Source organism: Equus asinus, chromosome 8 (assembly GCF_041296235.1).
Source record: "Equus asinus isolate D_3611 breed Donkey chromosome 8, EquAss-T2T_v2, whole genome shotgun sequence".
Taxonomy (NCBI): domain Eukaryota; kingdom Metazoa; phylum Chordata; class Mammalia; order Perissodactyla; family Equidae; genus Equus; species Equus asinus.
Window position 1 is genome coordinate 45,088,304 of NC_091797.1, and position 17,928 is coordinate 45,106,231.

The window sequence follows — 17,928 nt, forward strand, 5'->3', positions numbered from 1 at the left end:
CCATCCATCAGGGTACACATGTGCCCTTTTACTCCTTTCGCCCTCCTACCTGCTTCCCCTCTGGTAACCACCAATCTATTCTCTGTATCTGTGTTTGGTGGTGATTGTTTTTATTTTTACGTAATTGTGAATTTATCAATGTTTCCTTTCATAGCCTTTGGATTTTGAGTAATAATTAGAAAGGGGTTTCCCACTTCAACAATCAAAGGAATTCAGCTGTATTTTCTTTGAGTACTTCTGGGTTTTTATTTTTTGACATTTAAATCTTTGACCTATTTGGAGTTTATCTTGGTATATGGTGTTTTGCAAATGGCCATCTTTACTTCCAATGATGAAAAATGTTTTCTGGGGGCCGGCCCCGTGGCGCAGTGATTAAGTTTGCGCGCCCCGTTTCGGCGGCTGGGGTTTCACTGGTTCGGATCCTGGGCGCCGACGTGGCACCGCTCATCAGGCCACCCTGAGGCAGCTCCCACTTGCCACAACTAGAAGGACCCACAACTAAAAAGATATACAACTATGTGCTGGGGGCGTTGGGGGAGAAAAAGCAGGAAAAAAAAAGAAAGAAAGGTTTTCTTTATTGTGTATGTGCAAAATTCTTACACGACTTGTCAATTTGTGGACTTTGCTATCCTGTTGTATCAGTCTTTCTATTCAAGAAGTCTTTCTATTTCTGTCTATTCAAGCACTAGTACCACAGTTGTTGTTTTTTCCGAAGATTGGCGCCTGAGTTAACAACTGTTGCCAATCTTCTTTTTTCTTCTTCTTCTTCTCACCAAATCCCGCCAGTACATAGTTGTAGATTCTAGTTGTGGGTGCCTCTGATTGTGCTATATGGGACGCTGCCTCAGCATGACCTGATGAGCAGTGCCGTGTCCACGCCCAGGACCCAAACCCGAGAAACCCTGGACTGCCCAAGCGGAGCATGTGAACTCACTCGGCCATGGGGCCAGCCTCACCACATTGTTTTGACTGAGGATTGATGATCCTTTATAAAATATGATAAAGATCATCCACCCTTCCTGTTCTTATTTTTCAATTTTAGGGCAATCATAGGGCAATTCCAGCTTTGCAAAGAATTGTAGAATGCTTAGAGCTAGAGAAGCATTGAAAGTCATTTAGTTTCTGTTTTCATCAGGCAAAATTCTGTAGAGACTGTCCTGCTCTCTGAACTCTGAACTCTCAGCATCTCCTATCAGCTATTAAAGGCCAACAATATCTTAAGGGCAGTATGCTTTTACCTTAAATCTATGCTGAGCCATGGTCAATGCAAACCAGTGGGAAGGAAATTGGAAAAAGTTTTATGATCTAAGAATCAGTGGGTACTCTCTGAATTAATTTATCACTCCCTCCTCCAAACTCTCTGGAGGGTCTTGGTGCTTCCCTCTCCACATGGGAACTCCTAACTACAAAGGAAATAGAAAGGAGGCAGATCAAGTATTCTCATTCTGCTGCCTAGGAACAAGACAAAATAGGTTTGATTAAATAGCCACTCTCTGCCACACTTCTGTATGTTTCTGTTTTTTAAAGGATCCTTCACTTATTTGTTGGCTCTTCAGAGAGAGTGCAAGGTTCAAGTGTGCAAGTCTAGACCTTGCCCCTAAGGAACCCAGCAGTGTTCTGCTTCTCTAAAATAAGGACCAAAGGTGTGTGAGAAGTGACCCATAAGTCTGCACTATCACGTGTCCCACAATGGGGGGAGAGGCTACTTTTTTTTCATTGGAATTAGGATTAGGTCAATGGCGGTAGCAACTCCAAAAAAATCTGGTGGGTTGATTTCATCCTTTTACTTATAAAGCTGTTATTATGCTACATGATCTTCAGTTGTGCACTAAATATATATTCGGTATTTGAATATTGATAAATGAAAAACAAAAATGAGTAGCAGTTAAGCAACCCATAAACCTACCCATAAGCAAATTGGAGATTTGAAAATTTACTCTGGATGCTTAACTCTTCCTCATTGAAAACACTTTCCTTAGTAGAAGATACCAACATATTTTAAACTTTTTTTAAAATTGGGAAACATAACATATAAAAAAATCATAACAAAACAGAAATGTAAAGTTCAACGAATGATCACAACGTGAACACCACTGCAACCATCACACAAGTCAAGAAACAGAACCTCAGCCAACTCTCCCAGTCTCCTCATATTTGCTTCCAATCAGTAACTCCTCCATCTTCCCTAAATGTAACCACTATCCTGATTTCTAACACTACAATTTAGTTTGCCTGGTTTTGAAGCTTATATAAAATGGGAATCAAACAATATATAGTCTTTTATGCCTGGTGTTTTTCACTCAAAACATGAGGTTTGACAGATTCACCTGTGTTTCTGTGTATAATTGATTCATTAATTTTTATTGTACAATATTCCTTTTTATGAATGTACCACAATTTAGGTATCTATTCCACTGTTGATGGACATTTGTTTCTCTTTTTTAGCGATTACGAACAATGCCATGAACATACCTGTGCATGTGTTTGGGTAGCTATGCAAACACATATCTGCTTTTTGTACACCTAGGAGTAGACTCACTGGATCAAATGCTAAACTCTTTCTGAAAGTAGTTGTAGCAACTTACATGCAATGGAATGAAAATTAACACTATAGTAATAAACAGATGGAGATGAACCTCAGAAACCTAATAGTAAAATCTAGATGAGAATTCCTGTTGTTCTACGTCCTTTCCAATTGTTTTTTAGTCTTTCTTAATTGTAGTGGCAGATGTGCAGTGGTATCTCATTGTGGTTTGTTTTGCATCTCTTGCCCATTTTTCTGTTGCATTGTGTATCTGCTTAGGCTGCCGTAACAAAATATCATAGCTTGGGTGGCTTAAACAACAGAGATTTATTTTTTCACAGTTCCAGAGGCTAGAAGTCCCAAATCAAAGTGCTGACAGATTTGGTTTCTGATGAGAGCTCTTGTCTTGCCGATGGACGCCTTCTCACTGTGTCCTCATGTACACTCTTCTTTGTGCATCTGGGGAGACAGAGTGGGAGGAATCTGGTGTCTTCCAGCTCTTATAAGGACACCAGCACTATCAGATTAGGGCCCTACCCATATGACCTCATTTAACCTTAATAACCTCCCAAAGGGCCTATATCTCCAAATACAATCACATTGCAGGTTAGGGTTCCAACATATGAATTTCAAGAAGAACACAATTCAGTCCGTAACAGGTTATTTTTGGGTTTTCACTGGTTTAAAATAGTTGTTTTTCTCTAATTCTGGGCACAAGCTCTTTGTCCATATATGTGTTGCAGGCATCTCCTCCTACTCTGTGACTTGTCCTTTTACTCTTTCAAGGATATCTTGATGAATAAAAGTTCATTTAATTTACTTCAACTAATTATACTGTTTCTTTATATTAGAGCTTTTTTTATGTCTTTTAAGAAATCATCCTCTATCTCAAGGGCATGAAGATCTTATTATATTCTTATGAAGTTAGAGGAACAGTACATAGTCCCCAAGACTGCCCTCACTTCTGACACCAATTGCAAATTTGGAGGCTTCCCAACTACCCTTAGGGTCAGTCATTTATTGAAGGACTCATAGAACTTTCAGTGCACATTGCAATTTTGGAAGATAATAGAGCATATTTACACATGAAGACCAGGAGCCCCAAAGTTCCCTGAGAGAAGGAAATAACCACCATCTAGAGTGTTAAGAGCTTGAGACTAAGGAGAACATGGGAAGCAGTTAGTCTATGATCTTACTTTAACACGTGGGAAATTGTATCTTCACTTCAGCACATCCTCGTGGAGAGGAAGGTACACACAGAACAGGGTGGAAGTCTCCCTGAATGTCCTTGAGAGCTTTAGCCTGCTCTCAGGGAGGCCTCCTGGGTTCACGTCCAGATGTGGTGCAGCTCCTTGCCTAAAAGCTTTGCTCTATCAATCAAGAAGGGCCTCCTTCCCCAGAACACAAAGACCTCCTTAACACAGGACTTTAGATATCTGAAGGGCACCTCTTACGGCAGTGAGACTTCCAAGGAGTGTTCTTTCTCCTATTCCCAACCCCTGGCACCAGGAGCACAGCTGCCCCTTGGCAGCTTTCAAGCCTGAGGCCTTCACTGGAATTGCAGACCAAGACCATGACTTGGGTGTCCAGCTGCACGCTGGCCTCAGCACTTGAATCTGAAAACCATCCAGGCTGGGAGCTTTCACATCGTAACACGCCCCCCACCCCAAAAAACAATCACAAATATTGTTTCATGTCACGTATTTTTGTTCTCATCTGAAATCTCTTCTCTCCTTTTCTTTAAAATCCAAAGAACTGCACATCTTTCAAGGCCCTGAACAAGTTTCATAAACATTTACTGAACCCACAGCTTATAAAACCTGTTGAATACTTTGCTATATGTTGTCATTCATTATTCACCAATTATTTATTGATCAACATTGTTTTCTTAGTGTTGGGATCATTGATCTATATTACACGTTTCTTTGGCTACATTCAGTGATAGTTCAGAAGCACACATCCACAATTTAGCTGTGGAGTGAATGGGTTGAGTGAGGCAGAACTGGAGGCAAGAAAAAGTCACAGTGATGCCAGGAAAGATGATATATGATTAGAGCAGGAGGGTAGCAGTGAACTTAGAAATAGATGGGTTTAAGAGATCATTAGGAGGTAGAATCAACAGCTTAGATGTGAGGATGATAAGGGTGGCACAGTCAAGGATAATACCATGGTTTTAACTGGAGCAAGCAGGTGATTGGAACATTCCTTCATGAAGAATGGAAACACTGAAAGAGCAGCTGATATGGAGAGCAGGGATGGTGTCAGATCATATGTTGAATGTGATTTCCTATAGAGCGAAAAGAGTAGATGGCCTGTGACAGACCCTGAGATGTCCAATATACATGGCACAGGTAGGTCTAAGGGTGTGTCGGTCTGCTGAAATTCACCATAAAGAATTTTATGTAAATGGTTGTTAATCAGTTATAAAGGACAAAAAAGGCAAAAGGGGGCCTGAAGTATCACAAAGATAGTAACAGTGGGAAGCAGCTACCACCTCTAGGGTGGAGAGAACAAAGAGAAGATTCTTTGAAAAGACTTCCAGAACTAGGACCCAAACCTCTGAGGAGCAGATGCTGGACCACTGGTGTTGGTAAGTCTGTAGAGGCACCATCAGGCAGACTTTAGGAGCACAGGTTTACAGATTGGAGCTGAGTACTGTTAATGGATTCAACTCTTGCTGCCAAGGGGAAGAACACTTGCTGTGGTGATGTCACAAACAAGAAAGTAAACAGGTAGTAAATGGGAAGTGCTATCTCCCCCTTCCAGCCCTCCAGTGTCTCCTCTTGGCAGGGACTAGCGGGAGGCTGCTGACAAAGCAGATGTGTGCTGTGCAGAGTCCTAGCTCCAGCATCACTCTGCAGAGGACAGAAGAGACTAGATCTGCATCCCCAGCACAGGGTGCTCTCAGACTGCAACTGTTGCTGGTCTCAGGCTGCCTCATCATCCCTTGTGGTCCCCTTTAGCCCTGTCCGTACCTTTGTAAATAGTCCTTTCATTATATTCTTTCCAGTTAAACCTTTTGCTTTAACTTTTTCCTGTTGGAATCCTAATTTGGCCCTCCTCCAGTTTATAGGACAATATTTCCTTTAGAAATGCTGTTAAACTCTCAATTAAAAAAAAGGGAACTTATCTTAGGGAAAGAAACTATCACTGTTTGCAGGAGCTCACCTTTCCACGGTACAGGATAGATTAAAACCCCTTTGTGCATATTCAGTACATGCTGCTTGTTTTCATCTCTATCCTCTCTGAGTTTCCAGGCAGTTTCCCTCCATCTCAGCAACCCCCTTTCTCCAGCCCACTATTGTTTCTCATCCTCTATCTCCACTAATAAATCAGAGGCCTTCCCAATTGCACCCAGCGCACCTAGAGTCTACTCCAGGATGTATACTGAGAATGATTTCAAAAGGTAAAACTCAGAATGAGACTTGCAGCTAACAGGAGCCTTCCTAGAGACAATGAGCTGATACGTCTAGACCAGAAGTGAACCAGGGGTGACACTGCAATGTCACAGTCAGGGCTTCAAGAGGGCAGAGCGTGGAAACCCAAAGGGAAGTATTCACCTAGCACAAAGAGAGAAGGAATTATGGGATGAGGATTTGTCCGTGTGTCCCCAGATTTGCCCAGCAGAGGGAGACCTGTGGCTGATGGCAGCTGCCCACAGAATTAGAGGAGGCTAAAGCTGGAATAACAATCATGTCCACTATTCCTAAGTATTTAGAGAAAAAGGCTACCATTCAAAAAACTTTTTATCTACATTAAATTCTAATTTTTATAAATCTGTAAACATATTTTCCATAGTTTGTCATAGTACATATTCAATTTTATGTTTTGCTTTTTCCACTTAACCATTTTTCCTAGATTACTATGTATTCATAATAATCATTTGTTATACTGCATAATTCTTCAAACTTCTTAGTATGACTAAATTTAGTCACTCATTTGTTTTGTTTGAAGGAATTCCAGGATATTTCAACTGACCTAATTAATTTTACAATTAATGTATTTCTGAAATTAGATATTGGCTCCTTTAGAATTGGTATCTTAAAATATGTTCCAAAGTTATGGGTATTTATGAATTTTCATTTTATTACTGTATTGATTTTATCAGAATTTCCTAATTTATAAAGCTGTAAACTATATATGATTTAAGAGATTAGCCCATAACGTTAAAGTAGTTAGTTGTGAGTAGAAATAAAATGCTCCCATCAAGTTTGTTTAAATTTTTATTTATTATATACAAGTGTAAGAAATAAAATAGCTAAGACAACCACCTGATTTTTTTTCCCCAAAATGCATGCTTTTATTTAATATCAGCAGATTTCTGTGTTGGCTAGAATTGTTAGGCTAAATATTGAAAAGTTCTCGAGCAAATGCATTTTCCTCTCATACTGTTATCCAAAAAAAAGTGAGAGCCATCCTATATTATAAATATGCTTTCTGCTTTTGTTATCAAATATGACACATTTAGGTTTCAACTCATTTGAAGGTTTGTGAAATATTATTTGAATTGTTACATAACTCACAAAGACAATGCTAGTCTGAAATACTGACAGCTCACACATTATCAGGTGAACTCAGAAAGCTTATTAAGCCTCATATTTCTTTGTCTTCCAGCTACTAAACCAAACAAAACCCTCCCAGTCCTTAAGACAGAACTTTCGTCACCTGTCTCCCATATTTCCGCAAGACGTAACAATCAATACATTGGATTCCATGTTGGTGGAGTTCCTCCTGATGGCTTTGGTTTTCTCTGTAAACAGGGAAAAGGCCCTGTGGTAAAAGTAACATCTGGTATGGTGGCAAAACAGAAAGGAAGAGGGGGAGGAGGTCTGTGGGGAATGGGGAGAGGAATGACTATAAAAACCCAGGAGGAATTCCAGGAGAGACCACCCAAAAAAGCAACTCTCTGGAGAGACCTGGGATTCCATGAAGGCCTGGGGCACACAGGAGGTGCAGGCGGAGGGAGTTTCCTTCCCACACCACACAGTCCCCACAGGTAACATGGACGCGTGTACGGCAAAGGGGATGATCCTCAGCACCTGGGGTGCCAGAGGAGGTGGCACCGAGCAGACTGTGGAGAGGACTGTGACCACAAAGGGACATTTTGGACTGTGACCAGAAAGGATCAGGATGAGAATGTACAGCTTTATCCAATTATCTGGTCTCAGGGGATCCAGAAAAACTGGTCCCAGTGGTCTCCTGGGGATGTAGGTTCTTAAGCTCCTTTTACAGAGGAGGTTTCTAGGAGAACTTTGTGCAGTTAGCAACAGGCAGCTTCCCCTCTGCACTACACCATTCTCCCCACTTCCCTTGCTTTAGGTTTTATCAGTCCAGGTAGTAATCACACAGTCACAGGGCCTTACATATGTACCTGTAAATTTCCTTAAAGACATGCCTTCTAAACCCCTTGTTCAGTAGATAAGAAAACAATACAATAAAATGACTCATGCAAGATGCCCAGGTAGTTAGCAGCTAGTAAAAACTGAATAACTATAAAATGGGAATGTTTATAAAGCTTACATTAAATATAATTTATACGCACTGCTAACTGCCTAATAACTACACAATACAATAATATTTATGTATCTTTAAATATGTATAATAGAAACTTGTAGAAGGTATATCTGAATACAACTCTGTTCTTGGCTTAGGTTTCCTAGTTCATCATATTAGGCATAGCTGCCTAAGGATTTATGCTTATAAGGTTTGTAGCCGCCCCTGACATAGGAAGGGTTAATAATCACTGGAAAAACCTTGCCAACAAACTGTGACCCGAAGGTGAGAAGGCCGGTTAGCCAATGACTGGTAAGACCCCTGGGGGGGGCAACCTAAGCCAGGGGGCGGCCGCCCAGGGGCACAGATGGAGAAACAATATCGATATCGGGAGCAGGAGGGACCGTTGCCTAAGAGGCCTTGCCTGCTCCGAGATAAAAATATAGGAGCACAGCAATAACATGATAATATCAAAACAGAGGCCAAGGGAGGGCTCCTTGAGAAATCATGAAGAATTCTTGGCATTCGCTAATTACTTCATCCAGAACACCTGTGTATGTTTAACAGCTGTAAGCTATGTATATATTGAAACGCTGGTTATAATAAACTCAGAGTGGCCATCAGCCCTCTCCGCATCTATCCCGATGTGTACATTGGACTGCGACACTGACAAGGTTAAAAAACTTGAGAAAAAATAGAGAGGACATATGTGGATAGATAATAGGAGGGAGAGGATGGGAAGGCAATGGCAGGAAGGAGAAGGGAGAGGGCAAAACAACAGTTAGGGATAAGCTCTATTTAAAAGGTGACTTGTGAACAGGAGAGTGTAGGAAGGGATTCCACACAACTGAAGCTCATGGGGGACAGACGGATGACATCATCGTGTGAACTGGGTGAGTGATAAGGCAATAGGGAGTGGTAGGGCCTAGGGAATACCAGAAAGCACACTAACATTCAAACTTTTTAAAACATTGCACCCAACCACAATGTGTCTGTCCTGGGTACCAGTACCATACCCCTCTATATACCACGGAATGGGTAAATTCTCAATCCCTGATAGAAGGCATAAGCATTAAAAGTCTTAGGCCCTTCATTCAACAAATATTTATTGTGCATCTACTATGAACTAAGCACTGTATTACGTACAAACATTCTAATCTCCATAAAACTTAATTTCCTTATCAATAAATGGAGACATTAATCCTCAATTTATCCGTGATTCTGAGCCTGATCCTTTGTGACTGCAGTAGGTACAGCTTTCTATCAGTTTCTCTAAATAGCTCTGCCAGAGTCTGGTGGATGCTGACAGACCCTGAGGACCCATCCTGATGGCACTACTCCCCTCCCTCGGCTACCTGCCTCCGCAACACCACTCCGTTCTTCTGCAGGGCCTTCCTTACCCTGAGGAGCCTTACCCCCTCACCCTGCTCTGCTTTGCCTCACATATATGGAAAGGCCCTTTCCTTATCATCCAAGACCAAGATATGAGAATCTAGAATTTCCCCTAAACCACACTGAGTGCTGCGAGAATGAAAGGAGTGGATTATAATCGGGACTTAAAAGTGGATATCAGAGAAGACTTCTCTCCAAACCCATTGAGGGTGACTGTTCTTCACTGGTGACTTAGAGATGCAGCTCCTTCCATCCTGTGGCTTGTCCACCTTCAGGTCACAGCTTCCAAGGATGCCCTGTGGATGGTCTCTAATGCAGGGAGTCTGAAGAGAAAAAAGGCATGGAATATTGTGAGTGGTAGGTGTTATGGGCCAAGTCTGGAAGGATACACATCACTTTTGCCCACCTTCTACAAACCAGAACTCAGTCACTCGACCACACACACTGACAAGCAGGGATTAGCAGGAGTCTAACTCTGAGTCCACAAGGAAGAGAAAAGGGATTATAGTAAACATGTAATAGTCTCTGACACAGATGCTTTGCTCACTATCACTATGCCTGGCCCTGGCCTGTCTTCCTTTCCTGCCAGGTCACAGGAGCCAGCATTTATTCCTGGATTGGGTTCGTGTGGGGATATTAAGACAATAATGAACCAATGCAGGCTCTTGAGCACAGAACCAACTGATAAAACAATGCACAAATCAGATGAGTCTGATGATTATGAATCATGTCAATGAAAGCAAAGAAATATAATAACTGAGCTAATTTTTGCTTTTTGGATCAATTTCATTGGAGTCTCTTATACACAGTAAACTATACAGAATTTAAATGTACAGCTTGATGATTTTTGACAAACATATATTCCCATGTTACCACCACCCTAACCAAGATACAGAATATTTCAATGGCCCTAAAAAGTCCCCTTATGCTTCTTTGAGTTCAGTAAGACCTAAATAAATGGAGACATACTATATTCATGGATTGGAAGGCTTAAAATTGTCTCAAGATGTCAATTTTCTCCAAATTGATATATAGCTTTAATACAATTCCAATAAAAAATACAGTAATTCCAGTAAAAATACAATTCCAATAAAAAATACAGTAGAAAAATATAGTAATCAAGACAGTATGTCAGTATGTTTTGGTATAAGGATAAACAGAAATATCAATGGAACAGAATAGAGTACTCAGAAATAGACTCATACATCTATAGTCAATTCATTTTGACAAAGGTGACAAGGCTATTCAATAGGGAAGGAACTGTCTTTTCAACAAATGGGTCTCAAGCAACTAGAAATCTCTGCAGGGAAAAAAAAAAAGAAACTTCAAACCTTACACAAAAATTAACTCAAAATATATCACAGATTTAAATGTAAAAACAAATACCACAAGACTTCTAAAAGGAAATATAGAAGAAAATCTTCAATACTTTAGCAGAGGCAAAGATTCCTCAAAAAGATATGAAAACCATGAACCACAGAAACCATGAACCATAAATGATAAAATGACAGACTGTACTTTATCAAAAGTAAGAATTTCTGTCCTTCAAAAATCAGTTAAGACAATAAAAAGAGAAATCACATTGAGAGGAAATATTTATAATATATATATATGAAAAAGGAGTTGTACCCAGAAAATATAAAGAACCTTACAACTCAATAAGAAGACAAACAAGAAAAAAAAAAAAAGGTAAAAGTTTTCAACAGACATTTCACAAAAGATGTGCACGGAAAGATGCTAAACATAATTGTTATTAGGGAAATGCAAATCAAAACCACAATGAGATACCACTTCACACCTAATAGAATGCCTGAAGTTAAAGACACTGACCCAGTGTTAGCAAGAGTGTGGAGGACCCAGCACTCTCATACATTGTGGACAGAAGTGGACAATGTTACAACCACGGTGGAAAACAATTCAGCTGCTTTTTATAAAATTAAACAAACATTATACAGCCCAGTGATTCTACTCAAAAGAAATGAAAACTTGCCCACACCATGACTTGTATACAAGTGTTTATACCAGCTTTTTTCACAATGCTATAGGAAAAACCCAAATGTCATCAACAGGTGAATGGAAAAACAGATTGTAATATATCCATATAACAGAATACTAATCAGCAATAAAAGGGAACAAACTACTGATATATGCAATGACATGGATGAATCTCAAAAATATATCAAGGAAAATAAACCAGACTTAAGAATACATATGATATAAATTCCATTCATGTGAAATGGGAAAATAAGCTGTAATGACAGAAAGCAGATCAGTGGTTGCCTGGGTCCAAGGGTATAAGGGCTGGGAGAGAGGGGATCATGTACAAAGGGGCACAGGAGAACTATCTAGGCTGATGGAGATGTTCTGTGTCTTGATTATGGTGGTAACTACATGGATATATAAAATAACAATCATATAAGTGATACACGTGCATTTTATTGTGAATAAATTATTCATCAATAAAGCTGATTTTTTAATGAAATATATTATTGGCTGGAATGGGGAGGGTGACAATTATTATCAGGATACCTAGCACAGTAAAAATTAAAGAATACTATAATCAACTCATAATTATGGAAATTAAAGGGGAGAAATAACAGCATGATTAATTAAAATAAAAAACTTCTAAATTTTAATTTAGCCCATGCTTTTAAAAGCTGATCTCCCTAACCAAGGCCACCCTTGAACCTTACATGTTCTACCATTCTGGTTGCTTCATATTGTCCTAATTTACCTGTCACGAAAAAGCTATCAGATAAACTTAATCATATGAATATATAAAGATATTGTACATTAAGCTTTAACGAACACTTTAATTTCTAAAGAAGATACTGTTTACAAACAAACAAAACCACAAAAAAAAAAATTAACACTTAATAGTAAGAGTCCACATACAAGAAGAGATGAATGGGGAAATCTGGAGGATAGGCCCTTTCTGGATTCTCCCTTCACCACCCCCCATCAAACACATACACACACAGGGCCTCCATACAAATGGGACCACCAACTCTAGCTATCTGGTCTAATTAAGGCTCCTGTTAAGTAGCTGAACAACCAGGGTGTAAGGACTCTAGGACCTGAATCCTGGGTTATGCCCTAGTGACATGTTCTCTCTCTCACTATGCCACATCAGACTTCCCCACTGATGGGGTGGTTATGAGGACTCAAACAGGTCTTTGGTTGGGAGGACTATTTCATTTTCCTAACAGAGAATAGCCTTGATTCAGAAATAAATGAGGAAATCAGTACAATAAAAGAGAAAGCCCAGAAACAGTACCATGCATACAATACATTAGAAGTAGCATTAAAAGTTAGTGGAGAAAGGCTGAGAACTCAGGCTAAGTAATTGGCTTTCATATGGAATCAAAAGGAAATTATAGCTCTACCCCACATCATCCACAAAAACATCCAGATCTAATGAAGATATAGATAAGACAATCTTTTAAGATTTTAGAAGAAAATGAGAATATTTATGACCTCAGGGAAGGGCAGAATTTCTTAAAGCAGACACAAAAATCATTAAGAAACGTACTATTGAATTTGAACAATCCAAAATTAATATTTCCTATACAAGAGCCATTCTAATCACAGATAAGGGACAAAAAACACAGTTGTAGAAACTGTTCACGTATCACTAAGGATTAGAATCCAAAATACAGAAGGACCTCTTAAAAATCAATCTCGTTTTTCTTGTAAAAGAAAAATAACCCAAAAGAATACTAGACAAAGATACACCAACAAATGGCAGAAAAGGAACTAAGAAATAGCCAATAGCTGATAACTTGCGAAAGCCAAAGAAATGCAAATGAAAACAGGGGCCTGCCCAGTGGTGGAGAGGTTAAGTTTGCACGCTCCGCTTCAGCGGCCCAGGGTTCACAAGTTTGGATCCAGGCAAGGACCTAGCGTGGCTCATCAAGCCATGCTGTGGCAGCATCCCACATAAAATAGAGGAAGATTGGCACAGATTCTAGCTCTGCGACAATCTTCCTCACAAAAAAAAAATAAAACAGGGAGATATCATCTCACACCCACAGTGGCAGGGATGTAGAGGGAAAAAGGACACTGCGGACAGCAATTTGGCAGTCTGGAGTCCAATTAACAATGTGCATCCTCAACAATTTCCTTCTTGGTATACACCTTGGAAAAATTACTGCACATATACACAGGAATGTGTACTAGAACGTAAGCTGCGGCACTGTTTGCAAGAGAGAAAAAAATATAAAACATCTAAATGTCCATCATTAAAGGAATGAATAAACAAAATGTTAGGTATATTCATAAAATGACAGCTAAGCAGCAGTTAAAGAATATGAATTCATTTTAATATAACTATTTGAAAATTTTATCAAAGACATAACATACATCAAGTGATAAAAAGGGGCTGTCTATGGGTAGTGGGATTAAGGTGATCTGTTTTCTTTTAAAGTGCTAGTTTTTCCATTTTTCTATAATCAATATGTTTTATCAGAATGATTTTAAATACCCTGTTTTTAAAGAGCTCTATCAATTTTTTGTTCAAGAACCACATCTGCACCCCCTTCTCTGTGAAGCCCCCCTTTGGCCCCTGACCACACCAGGCTCTAATAACCTCTTCAGGTACTAAGTACCACTTTGTGATAATTTACAACTAATCCTTCTTAATGATAATAATAATATCAACATTTATTGAGTGTTTTGTATGTGTCCTGTGTTTACTTAAAGTAATTTTTAAGTGTTCTTAAAACAATTTATTTGCATTTGTTCTTTCTGTCTCTCGGGGCAGACTGAAACCTCCGATAGCCATACCTAGAAGTGGGAGTATTCGGGAGAAAAGGGGGATATCTCCAAGAATGAAGAGGGAAAGGAACAATTTCTGAAGAGGGGGTAAGAGAGGACTAGTTACCTAGAAACACCAACCGAATCAGCCAAGAATTAATGTTACAAAGTAATTAGGCATTTGTATAACTTGATCCTTGTATATTATGTGTATAAGTACACAAACATGTTATTCCATTATGAAAGCTATAAAAAGTGAGATGGTTTAATATTAGAATTGTTACTAATATAATTCACCACATTAACAAATTAAAAGAAAAAAATCACACTGGAGTGAAGGAAGATAGTTGAAATTTGTAGGACTCGGCTCAAACCATATCTGGAAGAAATTCTGTTGCTCTAAATATATCATTAGGAAACAATTAAGTGAGCTAATTATTCAACTTAGGAAGGGGAAAAAATGAGCAAAAGCAGTAGGAAAGAAATGATAAAGATTAGGGTAGAAATCAGTGATAAGACAAACAATAACAATAACAAATAGAAGAGATTAACAAAACCAAAAGCCAACTCTTTTAAAATTAGTAAAATAAATCTCTGGCCAAAGTGACACACAGAGAAAAAACAAAGACAAGAAATTTTTTAAAATGGAGAAAAATTTGTATTTGTTGCAATCCAGGACAAAATTTCAATGGAACTGTTTTTGAAAATAAAAACATTCTAAAATTTACACGGAAGGTAAAGGCTCCCAGATGAAATTAACTTCAAAATATAGGACAAAGGGGGATCAGCCCGCCCAGATGACAAAATCACAGTAATAAAAAGAACAGAGAGAACAGCAAGATAACGCAGAGCCCTGAGACAGCGGCGGGGGGATGTGGGGATTGAACATAGGAAAATGAAACAGAGCATATCAATGGGGAAGGACAGATTGTACATGGTGGGGGGAAAACTAGCTCACTGAATGAGAGAAATTCAACTGCATCCCAACCTACCATCACCTACAAAGGCAGAATCCAAATGAACTAAGCGCCTAAAAGTGTAAGGTAAACTCTAAAGTTTGTAAAAAATAAATAAAAGAGAACATCCTGCAATCCAGGGGTAGGGAAGAACTTCTTGAAGTAAATCCCAAAGGCACAAGCCATAAGGCCACAATTAATCATTTTGATTACGTTAAAATTAAAGTTTTCTGTTCCATTAAGGATCCAGGACAAAGTTAACATAAAATATTTGTGAGAAGACATTTAAAATATCGAGAAGCAACAAAGATTAATAGCTAGACTATATCGACATCTGAAAAAAATCACCAAAAAATGTAATTGACTCAATAGGAAAATCAACAAAAGATAGCATCATCAGGCGGTATACAGATGAGAAAACTGAAATGCTAACAATTATTTAAAGAGACTTATAAACTCAGTAATCCTCCAAATAGACAAAGAAAACAACAATGAACGATCACGTTACTCCCTATTTGATTGGCACAAATAGAAAGGTAGATAATGCCAAGGGTTAGCGAGGACGCAGGCAGAAAAACTCTCAAGCGCTGGTGCAGGATTCTAGATGCTGAAGTCACTTGGAAAAGTACCTGGTAGCACTTAGTAACTGTCATAATTTGGAAGTCCTTCATTGGGAAGGTGAAAATGTACAACAGGGAGGTAGAGAGATGCACACTACGGAAAAGCACTCTGCAGTCATTACGATTTAGATAAGTTAGACATATAGCAACATGGAAGGGTCTTAAAAACATCTTAAACACAGCATGAGATCATAGTGGCAGAGCTTACCAGCTCTTCCCAAACATCTACTTTGTGGAGTATACAATCTAAATGTTTATCAATAAAGGAACCCAGAAATACATTATGACTTATTCTTCAATGGAACAGACTCAACTGCATGGATCTATATAAACAAACGAAATCAATACCACGTGGGGGAAAAAAAGCCTGTTACAAAACGTTAAATACAAAAGGTCATTGCAGCAAGACAGCACTTGATATTGCCTTGCCCGTCCTTAAACATCCTCTTAAATGATGTCATACTGCATCTAACATTTGGGAAAGTACTTTTTAATATTTTTAATAAAATCAGGTACTGGAAGAATACAGCCCATATCCAGAAGAGTGGCTGCCTGTACAGGGGATAGAGGGTGAATTCTTCCTTTAGCTTGTCACTTTTTATTTCTCTAAACACAATCCGAAGCAAATACAGTCACATGTTAACTTTTAAAAAGCAGGCGTTTGGATATGCAGGTTTACATCACTTTTTCTATTTTGAAGTCTTTCTCAGGAAAACCCAGTAACTACAGACCACAGCTACAAGGCCAGGAGGGACTGGTGATTGTCCAGCTCCGCATCAGCCTCGCCCCCGCCTTCCCAGGCTTCCCACCCCAACCTGGGTGGGGGGTGGGTGTCTCTTTACTGGACTCACCTCTTTTTATTTCCAGCCGACTCAGACCTGGAGTCTCCATCTTCATCACCTGAAGATTCCACCAGCATCAGCTCCTTTGCGGGGATCTCGCCCTTAGAGGGACATGAGAAAAGCATCAGCAAAGACCGATCGGAAGATCCTCAATGTGCTGCACATGGGCTTTAGAGCCTCGCCCAGCGAGGGAAGAGGAGCTACCCAGCAGCCGAAAGGACGCTAGTCTGCGCGAAGGGAGCTGGCCAATCAGAAACGCCAGAGAACAAGCCTCGTAGGGGGCGCGCTCAGGGCCTCTGGAGCCTGTAGGGGTTCCTGTGCCGGCGAAGGGGGCGGGGCCAGCATGTGCGGCGTGAGAGGCTGTGGCCGCAGCTAGGAGGGGCGTTCGCAACGCCGCTCACGCCGGAATCCGGCCTCGTGCGGTTTCGCGTGGTCTCCTCGGTTACGTAGCCTGGGCTGCCGCCGCGGCCCAACCAGTCCTCCAACTCTTCGCCGCGTCTGCGTCTGCGCCGTTGCTGCTGCGTGCGCGCGCGTCTCATAACCGAATTTCGGATGTGAGAGTCACAAATGTGCTTTGTTGTTTTTACGGACGCACAAAACATGAAAAACATCTTTATAGGAAATAAACTGTGGGCCGTGCCCTTTCAGAACAGTAACCTGTTTCCCAAAATATGTCGCTGACCATGGCAGGAGAAGGGTATGTAATTTAAGTGGCCCACATCCACATAGAACAGCCCCACCAGTTCTGAGATCCTGCAGAGGGCTGGACTCCAGGCCCCAACCATGGGTCCCTCGGATGTGGAAGAGGAGGTTGCGGCGCAGGCAGCCCATGGGTCCTGCTGCCCGCGCTGCTCTAGCTGGGGTTACACGCGGTCTGGGCGCCTCCCTTCCGCAGGTGGCCCAAGGCGAGACGCCCGAATCGAGTGGAACCTTGCACCCCCCAGGACCCGCCTCAGGAGGGAAGGCGAGGTGCTTTGTGGGGGGGGTGGGGTGTGTGTGTCCTGAAGTCATCCTCATGGCTCATCTGGGGTGTGGGGGTGGCACTGGGTAAGGCTGAAGAAGTGAAACCTGATGACACTGCTGGAGGAGAGGCTCCTCCAGTGACACTCCAGAACCTCAGAATGTCAGCCCTCTGTCTGGGCCCTCTCACATCCCTTTTACATTTTTCTGCAGCAGGCCAGGCATCAGTATGTTATTAAAAATCTCTCCAGAGGACCAGAATGTGCTGCAAGGGTGGAGAACCACTGATCTGGGCCGAGTCCCACACAGTAATGAGTGCTTTCTTTGTCATCTCTAAAATTGAGTCAATAGTTTTCTGGAGTAATGAAGGCCCAGATAAGGGATTG

At 40.6% G+C, this 17,928-nt stretch overlaps 1 long non-coding RNA gene across 3 annotated transcripts; it reads right to left on the reverse strand.

The window, feature by feature from the left end:
• Positions 1-2,833: 2,833 nt before the first annotated feature.
• Positions 2,834-17,093, reverse strand: LOC106837845 (uncharacterized). Of its 3 annotated transcripts, XR_011505172.1 has the most exons (4): positions 16,592-16,913; positions 9,610-9,732; positions 7,190-7,274; positions 2,834-2,983 (listed from the first exon to the last, which is right to left on the reverse strand). It is a non-coding gene; the product is annotated as an uncharacterized lncRNA (long non-coding RNA). The 3 variants fall into 3 exon arrangements; XR_011505173.1 differs by lacking the exon at positions 7,190-7,274 and having other exon boundaries at positions 16,592-16,821; XR_006532156.2 differs by lacking the exons at positions 2,834-2,983; positions 7,190-7,274 and having other exon boundaries at positions 16,592-17,093.
• Positions 17,094-17,928: the final 835 nt, after the last annotated feature.